Source organism: Vulpes vulpes, chromosome X (assembly GCF_048418805.1).
Source record: "Vulpes vulpes isolate BD-2025 chromosome X, VulVul3, whole genome shotgun sequence".
Taxonomy (NCBI): domain Eukaryota; kingdom Metazoa; phylum Chordata; class Mammalia; order Carnivora; family Canidae; genus Vulpes; species Vulpes vulpes.
Window position 1 is genome coordinate 52,855,160 of NC_132796.1, and position 12,615 is coordinate 52,867,774.

Genomic DNA, 12,615 nt, shown 5'->3' on the forward strand with positions numbered 1-12,615 from the left:
CGAAGAGGTGGCTTGTGTGTTTGTCGAGTTCTTTCTCCTGCAACCTCTGACCTCCCCCTGGATGAGCTGGCCTTGTTTTTTTGCTGATCTAGAAAGCAATGGGCAACAGACATAAGGACACCGTGAGCCACACTTGTCTGGTTTTTTTGTGTGTCTTGTTTTGTTTTGGCTTTTGTTTTGTTTTGTTTTGTTTTTGAGGGGGGACTTAACATTTTTTTAAAATAACAGCTTTATGAGAACAAATACCTTAAATTCCTTCTTTCATTTTATTTTTATCATCTAGTCTAATTATAGTTTATCAAGTTTTTCATAATTGCGTGCAGTCTTGTAAACATGACGACCATATATTAGAAAACATTTATATTACCTCAGTAAGCTTCCTTGGGCACCTTCCTCTGATTTAAAAAACATCAAAATGACAACTCCATCTGGAGAGACAGGAAATGATAGAGATTTCACAAGTCTCAGAAAGGGTAGCACACATTCCCTAGATGAGGGCCCCTCCCCCACACCCCTGGGAGAACTGTCCCCCTTCTTCCCTTGAAACTGGGTGCTCACTGCAAACTGATGCCCCCCCCACCGCCAGCTACCCACTGGACTGCACTGTGACCCTGACCCCTCTCTTGGATTGGACAGAGCCTCTAATTACACCCTTGTCCCCAGTTTTCTTCTGTCAGGAATCAACCTCCCATCCCAGAGATGTCTCCAAATGCAGGTCAGACATTTCACAGCCAGGTCTCCTCCCTGTCATCAGGGCATCAGGCATCACCTCACTCCCAAGCAGCAGGTAACCTCCCCACCCTCTGGCAGCTGTGATGGTAAAAGCCCCAGGCTGGGTTCAAGTCCTACCTCTGTCCCTTAGGTGTCAGACACTCCCTGCCCCAAGCCTTAGTTTCCTTGTGAGCAAATGAAGGCTGGCCTCACCCATGTCTAAGCTCCTTTTGGCACTCTAGGCTTCTGGGATTCCTAAAAGGCTTCCCCAGAGTCACAGGGTTTTCCCCATCTTAGAGTTGCTGCCCTCACCAGGGAGCCTTCCAGAGTAAAAGTCTCCCCACCTCCTCCCTAGCAAGTTCCTCTACCTCTTACTAGAAAAAATGATTTGCAACTCCCTGTCAGAGTATGGTGACTGTGACAGGTACGTCAGAAAGGAAGAACAAATAGGAAATAATCTCATCAGAACTGTTCTCCTCTAGGGCAGCCCGGGTGGCTCAGTGGTTTGGCACTGCCTTCGGCCCAGGGTGTGATCCTGGAGACCCGGGATCTAGTCCCACATCGAGCTCCCTGCATGGAGCCTGCTCCTCTCTCTCTCTCTCTCTCTCCCTCTCTCTCTCTCCTTCTCCCTGTCCCTCTCCCTCTCCCTGTCATGAATAAATAAATAAATAAATCTAAAAAAAAAAAAAGAAGTGTTCTCCTCTAGAAACAGTCTTTTCCCTTCAGACAGAAAGCATGGAAGGTTTCCTCATTCGAGGAGGTTTCTCCTTTAGAGAAGAAAGGAAAGAGTAAGCCTCCCCTGCCTGTGCTGCCCCCCACCCTCCCATACTCAGCAGTCCCTGAGAGACAGCTTCCCCCTTCCTTAAGAGAGGTTACTTTTCTGCAAGAGATTTCCTTTCTCTTTAGAAAACGCCACCATATCCTGCGACAAAAGAGGTCCCCACCCCCAGTTCTCCCAAGGTGGGAAAGATTCCTTTTCTTTTTTCTTTTCATTTAGATTTTATTTATTTATTCATGAGAGACACACAGAGAGAGGCAGAGATGTAGGCAGAGGGAGAAGCAGGATCCCTATAGGGAGCCCAATGCGGTACTCGATCCCAGGACCCCGGGACCATGACCTGAGCCAAAGGCAGAAGGTCAACCACTGAGCCACCCAGGTGCCAGAGATTCCTTTTCTTATCAAAATCCTCCCCCTGCCCCTGGAGCCCAACAGAGCACAAGGAACACAGAGCATCTCTCCTCTCTGTCCAAAAGGCCATCAAGAAAACGATTTTCTTTAAAAACGTCCTCCTGGTTCCAGGCAAGAACCTCCTGCCCTCCCCACATTTGAAAAGCGCCATACCTACCATCACTTCAGATTATCTAGTTTTCTCTTCAAAAGATCCTACAAATCTCCTTCGGAAAGAAGCTCCAACTCCAGATGAAGGCTTTCCTCTCCAGGGGGCAGTGGTGGGACAGTAAAGCCACAAACTGGCAATGCAGCCAAAGGGAGGACACTTACCCTTGTGTCCTGTGACCCAGATGGGAGTGGGCCAGAGGACTCTGAGGAGGGCTGGAGCACATGATGTTGCAGGGAGGGAGGAGGGTCAGTCAGGGCTAACCCAGGACTGACTTTTTGATCTGAGGCTTGTCCCAAGAGTGTGTGTAAAGGCCAAATGGGAGGCAAGTGGGTATAGCACCTGCTGCGTAGACAATCAAACTACAAAGTGTGATCACGGTGGCGAAGAGGGCTTGTCAATAAAGAGACCAGGCTGGCCATCTTATTAGCTCTGTCCCCCTGGACACTTGATACTCACCCTGAGTCTCTGTTTCTTCGTCTGCTATAGAAGGTGGATAATCACCTCTCTACCTCTCCTTCCACAGACCTTTTGTGAGAATCAAAGAAGATGTGTGCAAAAACTGGTTAGAAACTGTAAAATAAGGTAAGATACTATCAGAAATGCAGATACCACAGCCTTAAGGCATGCTAGGACTTGTAGTGAGCTAGAAAGGAGGGAGGCTGGATCAGTGGGACTGGGGCTAGCGGAAGGAACTTGGTGATAAAAGGTTGGATCCCCTGGGGAGTGGACAACAATCCAAACAGCAAAGTCCAAGAGATGTTGCATATTCAAGGGATCTGATCTGGGGGCAGAAAAAGCTGAGTAACAGGAACTTCTTACATACTCTTTCTCCTGGTACTGGTACTTTTAGGGACATTTATGGGGTTTTAGAGGCATCCGTGTGCAGAGATACTAGGAGCTGGGGACAAGGAAAAGAGTCAGCTTCTGGATGAGGGGAGTGGCTACACTAGGAGCATAGTCAAGCCCCACCTCCCAACTGGGTTGGAATTTCAAAGCAGGCTGCAGTATCCACAGAGAATTGGCATGGCAACCATGAACTGATTCAGATGCCCAATCAGATAGCCTGGGTGCACACGGTGGTGGCTAGAGGAGAATGCTTGCTCCATTTCCTGATTCCACAATATGAAAATGCCAGATGTGACCTATGGGAGAATGGGAGCCATAAAGGCCCCCTGAGCTGGGGTCCCTTTGATTCCTGGATTAGGCCGGGCCACTGAACTGTCAGGCGGGGAAAGGATTGTTGCATTCTAGGGAGAGGGATAAGGTGGGCAAAGGACAGACAGGTTATCTGAAAGGGTGTGATGCTATCTTGAGTGAGACAAATAATCCACTGTGGAGGATTGGAGGGTGGAATGGCTAGAGAAGGAGACAGGAAAGGGAAATTATGACCAGCTTGTGATGGGCCTGGTGTGTCACTGTAAGAGGACAGTCTTAACTGTCCTACCGGTGGTGGAAACCACTAAGGGTTTTTTTTTAAGATTTTATTTATTTATTCATGAGAGATACACACAGAGAGGAACATAGGCAGAGGGAGAAGCAGGCTCCCTGTGGGAATTTTGATGTGGGACTCCATCCCAGGACCTCAGGACAACGCCCTGAGCTGCAGGCAGACACTCAACCACTGAGCCACCCAGGTGCCCCAAAACCACTAAGGGTTTTGAGTAGAGGAGTGCCACCTTCAGATTTGTGGTCTGGGAACTGACTCTGGCAGCCACACGGAGAGTGGACTGGGGACAGGAAGGATGAGAGGCAGAATGACCAGTTACAGACCTGTTGCAATGTCCCATGTGGAGCCTGTGATGATTTGGAGGTTTCCTTCTCCTTCCTTGACTGGCAGACTCCTAACCATTCATGACTCAGCTCAAATGTCATCTCCCATATGAAGGCCTCACCTCTCTTCTCTCCTCCCAGTCCCCCGCCAGGTCCCTCAGAGAGAATGAGTCCTCCCCTCATTCTGAATTCCTGCAGTACATTGTAGTGTCTATTCATTAGAGTGCTTATCCAATTGTATGGAAATTGCTTGCATAACCTCAACACACAGTAGGTGCTTAGCCTGTTGAATTAAGGGCAGTAGGGAAGTAGAGACAGGCATGCACAAAAGTTCAGAGTCTACAAAGAGTAGGGTGTGTTCAGAGTGACTAGAACATAGAATGCATGGGATGGGGTGGGTGTCGTAGTAGGAGGTGAGACTGGCAAAGTAGGTTTGGGCCAGTCCATTAGGGGTTTCATATACCATACCTAGAAGTGTGCACAGGAGCTTAGACTCTGCACTATCCTAGACTTACAGGCAATTTGGTACTCATATAGACTGTGAAGATCTCAAGGAGATCCAGGTCAGGGCAGCCCTTGGCACAAACAGAAGCATTAAGAGTGATGATGACCTATGGAAGAGTGAGCAGAGTGATCTGACTGTGGACCTCATGGAGAAAGGATAGTTTACACAGGATGGTTCTCCATTTCTTTTTTTTTTTAAGTTTATTTATTTTAAGTAATATCTACACCCAATGTGGGGCTTGAACACATGATCCCAAGATCAAGAGTCACATGCTCCTCCAACTGAGCAGCCAGATGCCCCAAGATGGCTTGACATTTCAATTGGAACCCCTCTGGAAAGTCAGTATAGCATAGTGATTAAGAGCATGCTCCACTTCCTACCTGTATGACTTTAACCAAGTTACTTGGCCTCTCTGTAGCTCAGTTTCCTCACTGGTAAAACAGTGATAGCAATCATACTATATCAAAGGGCTATAGCGGAGATTAGATGTAATAATTATATGTAGAGAACCTAGAACAGTGCCTAGTCAATGGTAAGTTCTTTTCTTTTTATAAAAACAGACTTTATTTATATGAGGGAGAGAGAAAGAAAGGAGAGTGTGAGCAGGAACAGAGGGAGAAGGACAAGCAAACTCCACATTAAGCATGGAGCACGGGATCCCTGGGTGGCGCAGCAGTTTAGCGCCTGCCTTTGGCCCAGGGTGCAATCCTGGAGACCCGGGATCGAGTCCCACGTCGGGCTCCCGGTGCATGGAGCCTGCTTCTCCCTCTGCCTGTGTCTCTGCCTCTCTGTGTGTGTGTGTGTGACTATCATAAATAAATAAAAATTTTTAAAAAAAGCATGGAGCACTATGTGGGGCTCCATCCCACAACCCTGAGATGATGAACCGAGCCGAAATCAAGAGTTGGATGCTTAACTGACTGGTGCCCTGATAGTAAATTCTATATAAGTATGTGATGTATGGGAGCACCTAGGTGGCTCAGTCAGTTAGGCATCTGTCTTTGGCTCAGGTCATGATTCCGAGGTCCTGGGATCAAACCCTGCGTGGGGCCCCCTTTTCAGTGGGGAGTCTGCTTCTCCTTCTCTATGCTCTCTCTCACTATCTCTCTCAAATAAATAAATAAATAAAAACTTTATTTAAAAAAACAAGTATGTGGGCAGCCCCGGGTGGCTCAGCGGGTTAGTGCCGCCTTCGGCCCAGGGCATGATCCTGGAGACCTGGAGACCTGGAGACCCAAGACTGAGTCCTACATCAGGCTCCCTGCATGGAGCCTGCTTCTCCCCCTGCCTGTGTCTCTGCCTCTCTCTCTCTCTGTGTCTCTCATTAATTAATAAATAAATAAAATCTTTAAAAAAAAACAAGTATGTGATATGATGATTTCATCTCACTACCTGTGCCATCCTTCAACTACAGTGACCCTTGAACAATGTGGGGGTAGGGTGCTGAACGCTTGTGCAGTCGAAAATCCTTGTATGAATTTTGACTCCTTCAAAACTTAATTACTAATAGCTTACCATTAACTGGAGGCCTTATCTATAACATAGTGGATTAACGCATGGATTAACGCATATTTTTGGTGTTATATGTATTATATGCCATATTCTTGTAATAAAGTAAGCTGGAAAAAAGAGAATTTTATTAAGAAAGTCATAACGAGGGATGCCTGGGTGGCTCAGTCCATTAAGCATCTGCCTTTAGCTCAGGTCATGATCCCAGGGTCCTGGGATTGAGCCCACATCTGGCTCCCAGCTCAGTAGGAAGTCCGCTTCTCCCTCTCCCTCTGCTGCTCCCCCACACTCATGTTCTCTCTCTCTCTCTCTCAAATAAATAAATAAAATATTTTTAAGAAGAACATTGTAAGGAAGGGAAAATATATTACAGTACTGTGCTGTATTTATCGAAAAATATCCACATATAAGCAGACCTATGTATGCAGTTCAATACACAGTCCAAACTCTTGTTGTTCAAGGGTCAGCTGTATCCACTCTCTCAGATATTGAGCTATCCTCTGTCTCACCAAAGTAACATGCTGTATTTTTTTAAATTTTCACATTCAACTTTATTCTTTTTTCCCCTGGGATTTCATATATATTTAACATACTGTGTTATATTTGTTTCAGGTGTACAACTTAGTGATTCAACAGTTCAATACATTTCTCAGTGCTCATCAAGATAAATGTACTCAGGGATCCCTGGGTGGCGCAGCGGTTTAGCGCCTGTCTTTGGCCCAGGGCGCGATCCTGGAGACCCAGGATCGGATCCCATGTCGGGCTCCCAGTGCATGGAGCCTGCTTCTCCCTCTGCCTATGTCTCTGCCTCTCTCTCTCTCTCCGTGTGACTATCATAAATAAATAAAAATTAAAAAAAAGATAAATGTACTCTTAATCCCTTTCATCTGTTTCTCCACACACCCTCCTCCATGCACCTCCTCCCTGGCAACCATCAGTTTGTTCTCTATATTTGAGAGTCTACTTTTCTGTTTGTCTTTTTTGTCTTTGTTCATTTGTTTTCTTTCTTAAATTCTATGTGCAAGTGAAATCATAAGGTACCTGTCTTTCCCTAACTTTTATCAGTTAGCATTATACCTTCTAGGTCTGTCTCTGCTGTTGCCAATGACAAGATCTCAGTCTTTTTTTTTTTTTTTGGCTTTGTAATATCCGTGTGTGTATGTGTGTCTAGGACATCTTCTTTATCCATTCATCTTTTTTTAGATTTTATTTATTTATTCATGAGAGACAGAAAGAGAGAGACAGAGAGACATAGGCAGAGAGAGAAGCAGGCTCCCTGAGGGGCCTTGGGCCTTGATCCCGGAACCTGGGATCATGACCTGAGCCGAAGGCAGATGCTTAACCTCTAAGCCACCCAGGTGCCCTATCCATTCATCTTTTGTTGGACACTTGGGTTGCTTCCATGTACTGACTATTACGAATAATGTTGCAATAAATATAGGAGTGCATTTATCTTTTTGAAATGATACATCCAATAAGGGGTTTATACCCAAAACACATAAAGAACTTATAAAATTCAACACCAGGAAAACCCCAAATAATCCGAGTAAAAATGGGCAGAGGACCCAAGGAGTTATTTTTCCAAAGAAGACACACAGATGGCCAACAGACACGTGAAAAGATACTCAACATCACTAATCCTCAGGGAAATGCAAATCAAAACCACAATGAGATATCGCCTTACATCTGTCAGAATTGCCAAAATAAAGAACACAAGAAATAATGCAGCTTGGGTGAGGATGTAGACAAAAAGGAACTCTTATGCACTGTTGATGGTTAATAGAAATTGGTTGCAGCCACTGTGGAAAAAAAAAAAACATGCACAAAAACACACAGAAACAGAATTGCTATATGATCCAGTAATTCCACTACGGAGTATTTACCCAAAGAAAACAATAACATGCTTTCCTGATTGCCCAGTTGTCAATTGCCATGTGTGTGTGTTTCAGTAAGGAAATCTGTATGTTTTCATACATATGTCACAGTCTGCATGACCATATTTACATATACATAGGAGGATGGCTGTGAGGGGTGTGTCTCAATTCTTAATGTCACTTTAAGAAAAGGATATGTCTCAATCATAGTCTGAAACTTTAAACTTTATTACCAGACTTAGAAATAACGTAAGTGGGGGCATCTGGCTGGCTCAGTCGGTAGAGCATGAGACTCTGGATCTCAGGGTCATGAGTTCAAGCCCCACATTGGGCATGGAACCTACTTGAAAAAAAAAGAAAGAAAGAATGTAAGTGGATCAAAGGAAAGGAGGCTGTGTTTATGGAACACCCAGTGTGGACCAGATTTGGTACTACATTAAGCACTTACATACATAATCTCAATAATGGCCAGGTAGCTATTACTCTACCTGTCCTTGTAGATAGCAAATGGAGGCTCAGAGAGGTTAAGTAATATGTCTAAAGGTTGCACACGCTAAAACTGCAAAACTAGAATCAAAATTTAGACCTATTCTAATCCAAAATCTGTTCTGTCTCCTCTATACCAAAATATAGAGGGCTATACTGCCTTAGGAAGTGTTTCAGGATATAGCAGTGGATGGGAGGACCTCAGTGTGATATATCAAAGTATCCCTTAATGTGAACCTGCTGGAAAATGAAATATGCATTTGGGGATCCCTAAGGTTAAGAGAGAGGAATGATGGACGTTGAGGAAGAGGCTGTCCTGTGCTCAGACAGAAGGGCAGTCTGGAGGGAGAGGGCTTCTCCAGGGAGCTACGCCTGGAGCAGGATTCAGAAATTGTCCATCCGCAAGATACTTTGGAGAGTGCAGGAAAGACAGTGAGAAGCGAGAAATGGTTATTCAGAACCTCTACCTGAACAAAATAGAATACAAATGTCAAAAGGGGGCTCCTGGCTGGCTCAGTGGGTAGAGCACGTGACTCTTGATCTTGGAGTTGTGAGTTTGAGCCCCACACTGGATGGAGAGATTGCTTAAAAACAAAAATGAAAAAAAAAAAAAAAACCACGCTCCTGACCTGTTAAATCTTTTTTTTTTTTTTAAGATTTTATTTATTGATTCATGAGACACACACACACAGAAAGAGAGAGAGAGAGAGGCAGAGACACAGGCAGAGAGAGAAGCAGGCTCCACGCAGGGAGCCTAACGTGGGTTCGATCCTGGGTCCCCAGGATCAGGACCTGGGCTGAAGGCAGCGCTAAACCGCTGAGCCACCCAGGCTGCCCTGACCTGTTAAATCAATATCAACTTTTGAATCTGGAGGTAGAGATTGCTTAAAACAAAACCCCTACTTCCTCCCCGCCACTGCCGATCCCCTCCCCCCCCCCCCAAATGGAAATCAAGATCAACCTTGAAACTGCCACCGTTTCTCTGCCTTCACCTGAGGGATCTCAAAGCCACACTTTGTTTTCCAGTGGTGTCCCCTTGCCCCTTTCTCTTTCCCTCCAGCTTCCTTTCCAAGAGACAAAGCCTTTCATTCTGCAGTCTAAAGATGCAGATCCCCCCGAGAATTCCCACCAATTAAAAATCATTCAAGGGAAAATATAGTTTACCAACATACAAAGTCTTGGAAATTCTATGTCCCACATCTTTCTCCAGCTCCTCTCCCCCTTAGCATTAGCATTGTGCTCCTGCCTTCCTTGGGACCTGGCGATGATGATCTCCTAACTGCTCATTTGGATGAGAAAAGCTGACATTTATTAATTGCTTACTGTGTGCTGGGCTATGCACTCAATGGTATCTCCTGCCCTCCTCAACCCTCACAGAGGTAACTAGCATTGTTGTCCCCATTTTACAGATTAGGAAACCGAGGCCTACATTAGGTTAAGTTACTTGCCCAGGCCCTACAGCTCAGAAAGAGGGGGCTGAGGGGCACCTGAGTGGCTCAGTGGTTGAGCGTCGACCTTTGGCTCAGGTCGTGATCCCAGAGTTCTGGGATCGAGTCCCACATCACGCTCCCTGCAGGGAGCCTGCTTCTCCCTCTGCCTGTGTCTCTGCCTCTCTCTGTGTGTTTCTCACGAATAAATAAACTTTTTGAAAAAGGGAGCTGAGCGGGAAACTGGAACTCACGTCTGCCAGATGCCAAAGGTGAAGCATGTAACCATTTTTGTAGCACTGCCTTCCTGTAACTGGCCGGTCAGTTACAGATCCAATCTTCCTCCACCTCATCTAGACATGAAAAGGTCCCCTTGAAGCATGAATCTTGCATTTCTGTGCAAACATCCGTTAACGGCTTTCCACTACTTTGAGGATACAATATGATTGGCCTGCTTTGTCAGGACCGAGGGGTTTCCCAGGATGTTGGCTTTTCATTACCCAACTGGGAAAGTCCTGGGGCATCTGGCTGACTCAGTGGGTTAGAACCGCATGTGAGTCTCAATCTCAGGTTCATGAGCTCGAACCCCATGTTGAGCTTAGATTCCCTCCAAAAAAATTAAAAAATAAAAAAAAGGAAAAAATGGGAAAGTCCCAGGCCAAGTAAGATTGGTTGGTCACAATAGCAGGGCATAGCACGGCTGTGTGTGTGCCTTTCACACCCTGGTCCCCATTTTTCTCAGCAACATCTCCCGTGACTTCTCGCCCTTTTTTATCATACCCTCTACCTTTTCTGAAGCCCAACCACCCACCCCTAAAGACACTGTGTTCTCTTCTACCTCCATGCCTTTTGTGCACATTGATCCCCACCTCTCTACTCTGCCTGACAAACTATGCTCATTCCCATGGAAACCCAGCACCCAGGTCACCTCTGTGGGCTTTTTTGCTTTCCTGGGAAAGAATGAGTAACAATTGCATTGTATCCAGGTTATTTTATTGATGTGTGAGTCTTCTCCAGGGTCACGACTAGGATAAGCCAATTGAGGCACCCAGAGTGCAAAGTTTAAGGAGGCACTCCCTCTCAGGGTTGTGGGAATGCCTACCCTGTACTTGCATAACCCTGACAGCGAGGGCCTTGTGCTTTTGATCAAGTGGTTCTACCTGGCGGATTGGGGCTCCACCTATTTCTCTGATTTTTCCCTCTTGGTGCCTTTGTCTGGTTAATTGGAGATACTTTCCCAGGTACCATTTTTTTGGTCCTCTTCTCTCTTAATTCTCCCTTAGTGATCTTTTCCAATCCCAGAGTTTAGGCTAGCTAGCTCTTTACAGATGACCTATAAATTGACATCTCATGCATTATGTGAAGTAAAAGAGGTTAAAGACAAACACTGTATGATCTCACTCAGATGTGGAACCTAAAAAAAGATGAAGTCATAGAAATGGAGAGTAAAATGGTGTAGTAAAATGGTTTCCAGGGGCTAGGGGTGGGGGAAATGAGGAAGCATTTGGTCAAAGGCTCTAAATTTCCAATTATAAGATGAATAAGTTCTGGGGAATCTAATGTACAGCATGGTGACTATAGTCAACAATATTATACACTTGAAAGTCACTAAAAGAGTAGATCTTAAATGTTCCCACCCCCAAAACAAAGAGATGGTAATTTGCGACGGGCTGGAGGTGTTAGCTAACACTATGGTGGTAACCATTTTGTGATATATTAAATATATCAAATCAGCATAGCCATAACCCTTAAACCTATACTCGGTTACATGCCATGTGTACTTCCAATAAAGCCCATCCAAAAAATAAACACCTTATCTCTTTTCTAAGCCTCAGACCCACATTTCCAACTGCCTAGTGTGTACGGTAGCATCTAGCATCCATACTGCTCTTTCTCTTTTTTTAGGGGGTGAGGAGCAGAGGGAGAGGGAGAGAATCTTAAGCAGGCTCCACACCCATTGCAGGGCTCAATCCCATGACCTGAGCCCTAATCAAGAGTCAGATGCTTAACCGACTGAGCCACCCAGATGCCCTGATACTGCTCTTTCACGTCCGTTTTTCCATCTGGACTTTGCAACAGTTCTGTGAGAAAGAGCAGAATATGAATGCACTTTTAAGGTGAGGCTCAAAAAGGTAGGCCTGTCCAGGTTTTAGTGGCAGAGCCACGAGTAGAAAGTCAAATTTGGGTGTTCCTTTCACCATATTGCACAGCCAGAACCGAGGTATTTCAGGAGAGTCTCATAATCCAACATGACCAAAATCTCAACTTACCAACCCCATTCCTCTCCTATTCCCCAGCAAAACAAAAACAAAATAGCACCACCCTGCCCTTATTTCTAAACTTGGTTAAAGGCATCTCACTCCCCTAATTGTCAAGGCTAGAAATATGGGATTCACGCTCACTTTTTTCCTCTCCTTCAGATCCTGCAGACTTCAAAATATCTGAATCCGGGCACCTGGGTGGCTCAGTTGGTTAGGCATCTGCCTTTGGCTCAGGTCATGATTCCAGGGTCCTGGGATTGAGCTCCTTGGCGGGCTCCCTGCTCAGTGGGTAATCTGCTTCCCCCTCTCCCTCTGCCCCTCCTCCCTGCTTGTATTCTCTCACTCTGTCTCTCTGAAATGAATGAAATCTCAAAAAAAAAAAGATTTATTTCATTCTGCTTGTCTTTCAACTGTGTATCCTGGGAGCCTGCTGGGATAGGACCCTGGTCTAATTAATCTTTGTCTTCTCTGAAGCTCGTCATCTTAGGTCTTTAATATGGTAGGTCCTTAACAGGTAGCTGTTGAATTTTTTTCCCTTTAAGTACTTGAAAACTTAAAGAGGACCATCTCCCTAGTGGATTCATTCAGTGAGGCAGGTACAAATGATTCTTAAACTGGGGCGGGACACCTCACTTCTTCACCCCTCGAGAGCTTTGAGGCTGTCTGGCCTTGGTCCTCCATATCCCTCATGCCTCCAAACACTGCTCTCCCTCGCCCAGAGAAGGCAAAAGA

General features: G+C 45.5%; 1 non-coding gene across 1 annotated transcript; it reads left to right on the top strand.

Annotated features, from left to right (window-relative positions):
• The first annotated feature begins 7,970 nt into the window (after positions 1-7,970).
• Positions 7,971-8,043, top strand: TRNAQ-CUG (transfer RNA glutamine (anticodon CUG)). Its single transcript has one exon. It is a non-coding gene; the product is annotated as a tRNA-Gln (tRNA).
• Positions 8,044-12,615: the final 4,572 nt, after the last annotated feature.